General features: G+C 42.0%; 1 non-coding gene across 1 annotated transcript; it reads right to left on the reverse strand.

Annotated features, from left to right (window-relative positions):
- Positions 1 to 1236: 1236 nt before the first annotated feature.
- LOC111813852 lies at positions 1237 to 1339 on the reverse strand. The gene has a single exon (XR_002818992.1). It is a non-coding gene; the product is annotated as a U6 spliceosomal RNA (small nuclear RNA).
- Positions 1340 to 10949: the final 9610 nt, after the last annotated feature.

Consider the following 10949-nt stretch of genomic DNA (forward strand, 5'->3'; position numbering starts at 1 on the left):
TCCCGGCTTAGTATGAAAACCACCCAGGCACTGACTCCACATTTCCCGACGCGCTGTCTGGAGCTGCTGCTTCTTCGTGAGTAACTTCCCCAAGTGTTTGGAAAATTGCCTGATGCCAGGCACCTAGGACCACCGGACCAGCGTCTCAGAGCTGAACAGGCCAACGCGTTTTCTATGTCTGTTCTGAAAGCTGCACCGGCCTTTCTTTTCTGTTTCTTTTGCACTCTCCTCGTTCTCCCTCTTGCTCATAACAGCTGGTGTGCGTTTCTGTTCTTTTGCAGCGCGATGGTCAGGGCCGTGCAGGGCCTTGCTCATGGCAGGTGCTTAGCGCTCCGTCGCGGAGGTACATCTCCAGCCCCCGTGTTCTTTTTTTCCTAGACCAAGAATGGACTCTGTGCCTGTAATTCCAGTACTTCAGAGGCTGAGGCAGTTGGATCCAAGTTCAAGTCTGAGAACCCCTCTCAAAATACTAATACTAATACTAATACTAATAATGGCTGGGAATGTAGCTCAGTGTGAAGGCTCTAACTTCAATCTCTAATACTAGAGACAAGCAAACAAATAAGTAGAGGAGAATCGCAATTCCCACCCACCACCTGAAATTTACAAGTGGGGTTTGCAGGCAGCTCTCAACTTTGCTGTTCCTTATGACTTTTCCGCGACAGCAACAGGACTTTCAGAGACAGGAGGAAGCCTTCTTTCCAACTTCCACTGTCTTTTTAGTGTCCCCTCCAAATTTCTAGGAAATTGCAGGGCTGTGCTTTTCTCCCTGCAGAGTCACATTAACGTTTCCAGTCGTAACATTTTTGCTGACTGACACCTCGTGTGAGCTCACTGCCACTTTCATAGTTTCCAAACTGTCCTTCCAGCCTCCACCGCCACGCTGTCCCTTGTTTCCTTATGCTCTTCTTTCCTCTGGCTCAGCCTCTGTGAGCCTAGGGCTGGAAGCTGTGGCTTAACTGCACCACAGCTGCCTGTCACTCTCTTAGCAAGAGCAGGTGCTTTATTCAAGTGCAGAATAGGGGTGCCCCCGGCAGTAGTGCTAGACATAACCATCCCAGGGCGGCTGAAACCACGCAACGGAGTGTTTAGGTGAACTGAATGTCCAGCGGATTTGGAAATGTCTCTTCCTATTTACAAAGTGGTGAATAAAATCTGCTTTAAGTGCAGAGAAAATCTTGATTGTTTTAATTGCGGTAGAATTTAACATATAGTTTACTTTTTATCCATTGTTTTAAAAATACGGGATGCCTCCCTAACATGTGTGTCATCCTTGCCAGCGCCATGCTAATCTTCTCTTTTGTCCCAAGTTTAGTGTACTGTATGTGCTGCTGGAGCAAGGGCCACTTAACCACTGTTGAGTGTATAGTTCAGTGGTATTAAGTCTATTCATAGTGCTGTGTAGCTGTAAACTTTTTTTTTTTTTTTTCCAGAACCAGGGATTGAACTCAGACCCTTGCGCTTGCCAGGCAAGCACTTATTCTACTGAGCCATCTCCCTGGCCTCTGTGTAGCTGTTACCATTGTCCATCTTCACAGCTCTTTTCTTCTTGTAAAATAGAAACTCTGTACCCGTTGAACACTAACTCCCTGTTTATTCCTGGGCCCAGCTCCTGTCAACCACTATTCTATCTTCTGTCTCTGACTTTACTTTTTGTGTGTATACTTCACATAAATAGAATCATGAAATATTTTTCCTTTTGTGCCCAGATCATTTCATTTAGAATAAGGTCCTTAAGGTTCATCCACACTGTAGCCTGTACCAGAATTTCCTTCTTTTTAAAGGCCAAATTGTTTTCCAGTATATGGATATACCACATTTTGTCTTTTCTATTCAAAGTGGACTTTGACAAAGTGTGGAGTACAGAGTCAGTGGAATGTGGTGAAAACCACATTGAACTGGACACCAGGAACCTGAGGCTTGGTTTGGGCTCTGCCTCCAGTGACCTTAAGCAGATGGCTCTCACCAAAGTGGACTGCCAGAGCCCTCCGGTAGAACCCACTGGGCTGCCTGGGAGGAATGCAGGTTCCTTGATTAAATTTCTGGTTGGGGCCTCAGAATCTGCACTTCTAAAAGGCTTCTAGGACTTTTTTATATTCAGGTTTGGGAACCACCAGGATTGAGTTCCAGGTCCCATGTTCCCCATCAAGATTAGGTCAGAGATTTTCCCAAGAGAGGGACAACAGGGAATTCCAGGTAGATGAGGACAAAGCCAGGAGAGAAAAGGGTAAATCCAGCAGCAGGGCTTGGGGACCACTCCTAGACAATTCAGCTTTTCCTTTTTTGCCTTTAAGTTTCCATGAAATTCTTAAAAATAAATTTAAAATTAATGGGGCCAAAAATGAATAACTATTAAATCTCTAATTTCATTTTAAATTAAATGAAACAAATTAATTTTAAATTACTAAATTAGTTTTTGAAATTATCATTTGAGTTTTAAACATGGTCATTTTCTAGACATACTTGGTCAATTTTCTTATTTTGGAATTAACAGAAGGACGCCTTAATTTAATTTTAACCTCTGGTGAAAGGGTCCAATAGAGTCTCGGATGTCCTTCCTGAAAAGCGGCCAATAGGGCCAATTCTATACATGGACATCGAGTACGCCCGGCAGCTGTGTACTACAGAAGCACAGTTTGGTTCATATGCCAAAACTATGCCCAAGTTCAATATTTTTAGATCTTGATTGAAAACTATGATTTTTAGTCTCCTCCTTTTGCTTTTTCAACTTCACCTATGCCTTGTTTGCTTTCCAAAACACAGATATTTCCTCTGAGGATCTGGGCTTGAGTCTGAGGGGGCTGGGTCTGTGACTATTGACCTTGGAACCACAGGCTGCTAGTACAATTAGAAGCTGTCACCCACAGAGCCAGCTCTGCTAAGTTGATTTTTCTGGGTCCTAAAACCTGCCAATAGCTGTCTCCTCCTCGGTTAGTTCTCCACTAGATTTTCTCTTCATTCTTCTCAGTGTTGCTTGTTTTGTGATAACTGTGGCCTAAAGTTTATGTCCCTGTCTAAAAGGATATGTAATCCGCATTTGCTGACTATACTTACATAATGCTTGACTTTTATTTTGAGGTTTTTGTCATTAGAAGTGTGTGCTCTGTGGCTTGCTCTAGTGAGATGAGGTCTTTTTCTTAGGTACATCTTATTCCTTGTTCTTCGATTGTTAGATAGTGGGATATCACCTGCGAAAGCGCGAGCTTCTAAGCCAGCAGGTGCTGAAAGCCACATCTGCAGGGGGTTGTCAAGGTTTGGGGTTCCGTTAAGCAATGTGAATGCTATCCCTCCCTAAACAGAATATTAGATGGTTTTAGAGTTGGGTAAGAGGCATCCAGTCAATAAGGCACCCCAGTTGTGGACTTTGGGTCTGGACTCTGTGTGAACATAGGGAAGATTCTAAGGTTCAAAAGGAAAAGTGGTGCTGACACAAGGCTAGAGATGTCCAGCCCCCAGAGTTCAGCTTGATCAGGGGACACTTTTCATTCACCTTTCTTTCTTACTTTCTTTTCTTTCTTTCTTTTCTTTCTTTCTTTCTTTCTTTCTTTCTTTCTTTCTTTCTTTCTTTCTTTCTTCTTTCTTTCTTCTTCTCAGGACCTTGTGTTTGCCAGGCAGATGCTGTGCCAATGAGCTATCTCCCCAGCCCCAGGATACTTTGATAAAAACTGAAATCAGCTATAGATAATCCAGAGGATGCCTTATCAGGTTCTCATATGGGGCTTTATCAGGTTCTCATATGGGACCTAACTCAGAGAAAGGCTCTATAAGACTTCTCCAACCTAATCTCAAAGAATTTAGCCTTACCAGGTCATGACCCTAGGTCTGAAAGGCTCAGGAACTATTAGAAGATGCCCCTTTAGCGCCCACTAATGGGTTGGGGACTAACTCAAAGGTAAGGCTGTTAGGTTTCCTACAACTCCTGTCCACAAAACTCATTTTGGGACATACCTCAGTCATCCCACCTGAATCCATTTAAATGCCTTCTTATCAGTCCTTTTTTCAGTTATGGATATTCAGTTATAATAGGAAAAAACTGAGTAGATTCTCTGAGGATCCTAAAATATTTTCTGATGGTTTCCATATTCTAACAGTGACTTTTTTTTTTTCAATTTATGTATTTGGTAACAGGGTCTCACTACACAGCTTGGACTCATAGTTATCCTACTGTTTCAGCTTCCCCAGTGCTGGGATTACAGGCATGCACTACCACCCACAGTTTCAGAGGCCGGCTTGGCCTGAGGCAGGGCCAGCATGGCATGTAGTACTGGGGATTGAACCGGGGTCCTCACTTTGTAGTTCAGGCTGGACTTGAATTTACTATGTAACTCAGGCTGGCCTTGAACTCATGGCAATCCTCCTGCCTTAGCCTTCCAAATACTGAGATTATAGGTGTGCAGCACCACACCCAGCTGAGATCTTGTACTAGGCAATAGTCTCCCAATGGCTTAACTATTGGTAAAATGGGTATGTTGTACAGGGGCTGGCATGGCATCCAGTAATGCTGTAGCCAAAAATTTAGCAATAATAAGCCCTAACCCTAGCCTAGATTTTTTTTGTAAGATAACTGTTTTCTGTGAGGATATAGATTAGGGTCTTTTAGCAAAGTGACTACTGAAGTGGCCTTGACAGCCCTTTCCAGGGTGCCATTATTCTATGTTTGGGGATCAATTTCCAGAAAAGACACCAGGTTCCATGGTGAGTCCTTAGCAAGTAGGACATGGGTTGCCAGAAGTTTGAACATCAGAGTGGCCCAGAGCAGGAAGAGTACATCTTTTCTGATCACTGGCATGGGGTGCTCCAGTGTCACCATAAAAGCAATTTGGAACATGAACTCTTCCAAATGTCAGCTCAGAGCAAGGGTTAAAAAAGTCTATGTGGTTAACTTCTTCAAGGTCCACAAGAACTTTAGAACAGAATGAAAACTCACCCCAATAAGAAACTAAAAGTAAGTTGTCCCAGTATCACAGAGAAATATAATTGGTTTGCCTGCTGCTTCTTGAATCACCTAAGACTCCTGTAAATCAATGGGAAGACGCTGGTTCAGGCTCCAAATAGGCTGCATCAACCACTATCATTTGCTACCTCCACCTTCCTCCCTGGCCACCATGGTTAGAAGTGATCTCATCTTTCTCTGGGAATGAGGGCAGTTCCTCTTGCAGCACCAAAGATCTCCCATGTTCTGATGGGTCCAACAAGAGTTAGGTAGCTTCTGAGGGCATTCCTTAGCCTAGTGTCCCAACTGGCTGCACTTGAAGGACTCTGATTTGTTTTTGTCATTCTTTGGGCTACCTCAGTTTACCTCAGGACAGAGTGCTGTGGACTTTGTTCTGAAACTTATCAAATAGTGGGAGCATGTCTTTAGCCTGCTTGTTTTCCTTACTCAACTCTTATTTGTCTTCTTCATCATGATTTTTTGTTTTATTTATTTTATTTTTCTGTATTTTAGGGCAGGGTCTACAGGGTGTTCAGTGTCTCACTACTAGATCAGACTCATAGTGATTCTCCTGTTTACAGCCTCTCAAGTGCTGGGATTACAGGAGTGCACCACCACACCCATTCTCAATTACCATTTTAGTGTGTCCTGGGGGTGGGGCCAGCATGGCAGGCCCAGGGATTGAACCCTTGGCTCCTGCACCTGCTTGCAGGCACTTTAATCCGGGGAGCTATTTGGCCTGCCCTCATTTTGATTATTAAAAACCAAATAAACTACATTGATCATTGACTTGTTTTGGTTTTTGGGCCCCATTAGAGTTTCTAGAGGCTTTTCCAAATAGCATGAGCTGATGAATAAAATACCGTTTTAGGATAATTTGACCTTCTCTAAGAATCTAAACTCTCAGAATCTAAATTAGTATATTCACAGAATGTCTTTTAAGCCAGAGCTGAAAAGGAACTGGATTCTCATCGAAGCCTTTACTAATAGACCTGAGATTACTGTAGTTCACAGGTTTGGTCATTTCTTTTTGAATATCTGCTAAGATGGACTTGATGTATAACTTTTATTTGGTTTCTCCACTCACTGTGTTATGATCCTATTAGGGCCCCTCTTGGGACCCAAATAATACAGCACCTGGCTGATTATCAAAGAGTGAAGTTTGAAGATTTCATCATTAGCCTCTTTGAAGCCTTTATAATTCTGTTCTTTTCTACTTTTGTGCAACAAGAAACCAGAATGAACTACATATCTCACCAAGTCAGGTCAAAAGCCATTGTTAACCTAGAATCTCAGCACTTGGGAAGCTGAAGCAGGAAGATCACTGCCAGTTTGAGGCAAATTTTGGCTACATAGTGAACTCAAGGCCAAGCTGAATTACACATGGAGACCCTGTCTTAAAAAAAAAAAAAAAGAAAAAAAGAAAAGATCTAAGAGCCATTAATGGGGCAATGGTATCTATTCACTGATTAGTAGAGACCCATATACCATTTTAGTTCAGGTGCCAAGAGACGCTAAGTGATTCTCCGTCCTTGGTCTGAAGAATGTCTTTTTTTTTTTTGGTGGAACCAGCCCTTGAACTCAGGCCCTTGTGCTTGCCAGGAAAGCGCTTATTCCACTGAGCCATCTCCCTGGCTTTTTTTTTTTTTTTTTTGTATTTAGTACAGGGTCTTACTACACAGATCTGACTCATAGTGACCCTCGTGTTTTCAGCCTCCCAAGCTCTGGAATTGTAAGCACGCGCTATCATGCCCAGTCTAGGATGCCTTTCTTCTATCCCTGTGAATCTTAACTCCTAATAATTGTTTGCCTTTGACTTGTTACACCTGACACTGACTTTTAAACAAGACTTCATCAGCAATACACTTGGACTATCTTGCCTCAGGGTTTTAGAGACAGCCTCTGGCTGTTTGCATGAGATTTAGCTTAAGACTGAAAGACTTAAAATTCAAAAAGGAGGCCTATTACAATACATAGATGACCTTCTCATTTGTAGTCCCACTAAGGAGTTACCTAATAAAAACACTGACAAGATCCCAATTTTCTTTCAAAATGAGTTTACAAGGCAACCCAACCTATGCCTTCTACTTAGAGTGAGACAACACCACTACTATAGCACATGAGCTCTTTGTAGAGTCTAGAGTCCATGACATTGTTATCCAGCCATGTTCCGTCTGTGCTCTCCATAATCCACAGACTCATCCTCTCCCCATTTCCAGAGCCAGTGCAAAGGCAAGTTTCCTCCCTTGGAGAAGATTGGTAAATAGATTTCACCCACATATCTGTATGCAAGGGGTGCACACATTTTTTGGTATGTATTGATACCTTTATTAGATGGATAGAGGTCTTCTATAATGGGTCAGAACAGGCCTTGGAGGGGGGTCACATTCCTTATCTTATAGAAGCAATTGGGTCAGGGAGACAGCTTAATAGAATAAACACTTGCCTGGCAAGCACAAGGTCCTGAGTTCAATCCCTGGTACCGCAAAAAACAAAAACCCAAAAAACCAAAAAAATAAAAGTAAAAAATAAAAAAGAAGCAATCCCTGGGTTTGGACTGCCTAGGTCTATTCAGAGCAATAATGGAGTCTCTTTCACATCCCAAATCACATAGGAAGTCACCAAAGCACTGGGAATCAAGTACCACTTCCACAAAGTGCAGAGACCCCAGGCATCAAAAAAAAGTTGAGAGAGCTGGTCAGACTTTCAAGCTGTATAAAGAAATCCACAAATGTATAGATCTCCTTCCAATTGCTTTAATGAGGTCCTCCAAGTCCAAACTTAATCTCAGCACATTTGAGATGTTTGGGAGTCCCTTGGTACACCTGACACTGAAACTTCTCAGCTCCCTTCAATGTGTGACCCATCTTGGAACTTCACAATAGGCCCTCCAGGAATATGGAAGTAAGATTCTTCCACTCAAACACATTCACAGTAATTGTCAGTCCAACATCTTCCATGGTGACCGGGTCTTAACCAAGACCTGGAAGGAGGGTGGACCCCAAGACCAACTCACATCCAAATGGAAAGTGGATTCTAACTTCCCATTAACCTTCTAACCAACCTCAAACCTTTTAAACACCTTCTAACCTTTTCTAACCACTTCTTCTGCCATGAAGGTATTGGATTCATTGCTGCAGGATAAAACCCAAGCTTCTTGAGATCTGTGAATTAGTAGATAACCTCAAGTTTCTTTCAGAAAAGAAAACACCAACCACCTGTGGTCCAGATAAATAAAACTTTTATTCTAAGTAAATTTTGTGTCTAGTCTTGCTATTCTCTTGTTTACTGCCCTTAAAGTTCCTGTACAAAGCTATACTAGGACTTCTTTGGGGATTTTAATGTTTCAGGGTCTTGGATGATTCAAAACCCACTTCTAATACAGGTAATAAACAGTGATTATTTACATAAGACCTTCAAGCTAATCACATCTTTCTCCTATCATCAACAACTACCTAAGAACATGACAGACAGCCTAGACTAGTGGTGGGAAACCTGTGACATGTGTGCCACAGTGGGCTCTTTGTTATCATTGAACACTCTCAAAGGTTTTTCACTTCTGGCCTTGATGAATTTTCTCAGAGTATTTCCATCCTTCAAAATCAAACACTGACTGGCACCAATAGCCATGGAACACTGTAAGGAACTGGATCTCCTAACTGCTGAAAGAGGGGTTATGTCCGTTTCTAAAGGAAAAACAGAGTTTTTATGTCAGTCTAAACTAATAAATGACACAGCACAGAAACTGGCTGACATGCTTCAAAGACATTGGTGGCAAACCTATGGGACAAGGGCCACTGTGGGCTGTTTGTATCACTGAAAGCTCTAAAAGTTCACCACCAGTATTCTAAGATCTGAGTCATGAATGTCCTGGCCAAATATCTGGAATTGGGGATTTTGGTTACTATCTTGGACATGACTTTTATTAATGCTTCTTATAACCTTAATATTTAGATCTTACATACTTAATGTCTTAGTCAAATTTGTTCCTTCTGACTTGATAGTTGTTATACTACTAGTGGTGGCCTTAGTCCAAGATTGGAACCTGCTTCCACATTCATAGTTCATCAAATCCTAAGAGAAAGAACTCACTTCCCTTGACCTCATACATGAATCAGAACAAGGGTTCCTTTGTCTCTTCATAGGTAGGGCCAATGCCCTTTTTCAGCTGGAAGTGGCCAGGGAGGACAGAACTTACTACTTCAACACCCCTTAATGATTTTCAGGGATCAGTATTCTCAGAGGGGAATGGTACGGTTAGATGCAATAGAGTTCCATCCTTTAATTCTAAACAGTGTCTTATGGTCATTCTTCCTCTCACTGTCCTAAGAGAGATACAAAATAAAGTAATAAAAACTCAGAAGACCTCTGATGCTCTGGGCAAGAGCATAAGCATGTTGGATCTCCTAGCCTGGCTCAGTCACCTTCACCCTCCCCACTTCACTATGGGTTCATAAATATGTACTACATCTCATGAATATAATTAAGATCACAGTGAATTCTGGGACATGCATGCATGTTGAGAGCACCTACGGTGACTCAGCACACTGTCTGGCTATCATTCCTATCCATCACACCTACAGATTCAGGGAGAGTCACCTAGGCTAAGGTGCATATCCTTTAAATTCTGAAAGCCAGATTTGTTAGAGAAAGCCAGATTTACTGTTTCTGTTTCTGTGTGCTACGATCTGTGTGAGGCACTTTTACTTTTTGTTCCCTGGCACCATTTTCCCATGAGTGCCATACCTTTTATTGAAACAGACTTGCCCTGAGCACAACTTCCACGGTCTTCAATAAATGTAGCTGCTTACCACTTGCTACTAAGTGTACATTGGGCAACTCCTTGCTTATCAGATGGAAGAGCCTGGCCTATAGCTGCCCATTACACAGTGACACTGCCATCTTTGGTCAAAGGACTGTATATCAGAAGGAGCCATTACAAAGAAAAAAAACAAAAACAACAAAAAACAAACAACAACAACAACAAAAACAAGGGTAAATTATATATGTGGAGGAAACAGAAACAAACCCCCCAAATCTTCAATTTCTAAAGGCTTTGCAGTTTCTAGGTTCAGTCCCTGTGAAAGACAGGTACACTGTTGGGTTTCAAGCTATACCTCTATGCAGTTGTAACAAAGCCTTCATCTTTTTTTCTGTCACTTAAGATGTTTTTTCTTGTTTATGATTGTATAATAGTACTAATATACTCTGTAAAATATGCATCTACTGCAGTTCATGGGAGTATTGTCAGACTCACATGAGGTATCTGCATATCTTCCATAAAAGTATTAATGCTTATTTTATAGTGTTGCTGGTTTCATGAGTTTCCCTTTTTCTCCTTTGGCTTCAAAGACACTGTATTTCTTGGTTAGACCTAATATTCCAGTTATTTTCATTTGGAATAAGGCATTGAAGACCAAAGGGGTTTTGAAATGCAACAGAAAGGGTAGTGATTTTCAAATGAAAATACTTTCAAATAAGTGTAACACGCTTAAAAGATAATTGAACACTTTCTGTTCCATGAAAATGCCAGGAATATTTATGCATTTCATCTTCCTTGCTTTTTCTGTGTCAGTAAGGGGGTTAGGGATTCTCTTCCATCCTCTCAGAGCTCACTTTGGTATCTATGGTGAGAGGAGTAGGCAGCCCAGCAGTTACTGGGTACAGGATGAGAACAGGATGGGGGAATGCGATCCAACACACAAAAGACTTGCTAGAGCAAATGATGCTTGAGCTGCAATCTGAAGCATGAATAGAATTTGGAAAGTCTACTGAACAATAAGAACACTATAGGTGAGAAAATAGCTTGCCTCAAGCCATAGAAGTGGGAGATAGCGTGGCACAAGCAGGAGCTTGGCACTGGGGGCTACTTGGTGAGTAGAGCAAGGGCCACACCATGTAGCGTCAAGACGTGTACATTTGACCCTGGGTCTCTGGGAGCTGCTGGAGATTTTAAGCAAGGGATGAACTTGGTCATGCTTGTACTCCAGGAAGATCCCATCTCCTTGATCAGAGT

This window comes from Octodon degus, unplaced genomic scaffold (assembly GCF_000260255.1).
Source record: "Octodon degus isolate 3935 unplaced genomic scaffold, OctDeg1.0 scaffold00230, whole genome shotgun sequence".
NCBI lineage: Eukaryota > Metazoa > Chordata > Mammalia > Rodentia > Octodontidae > Octodon > Octodon degus.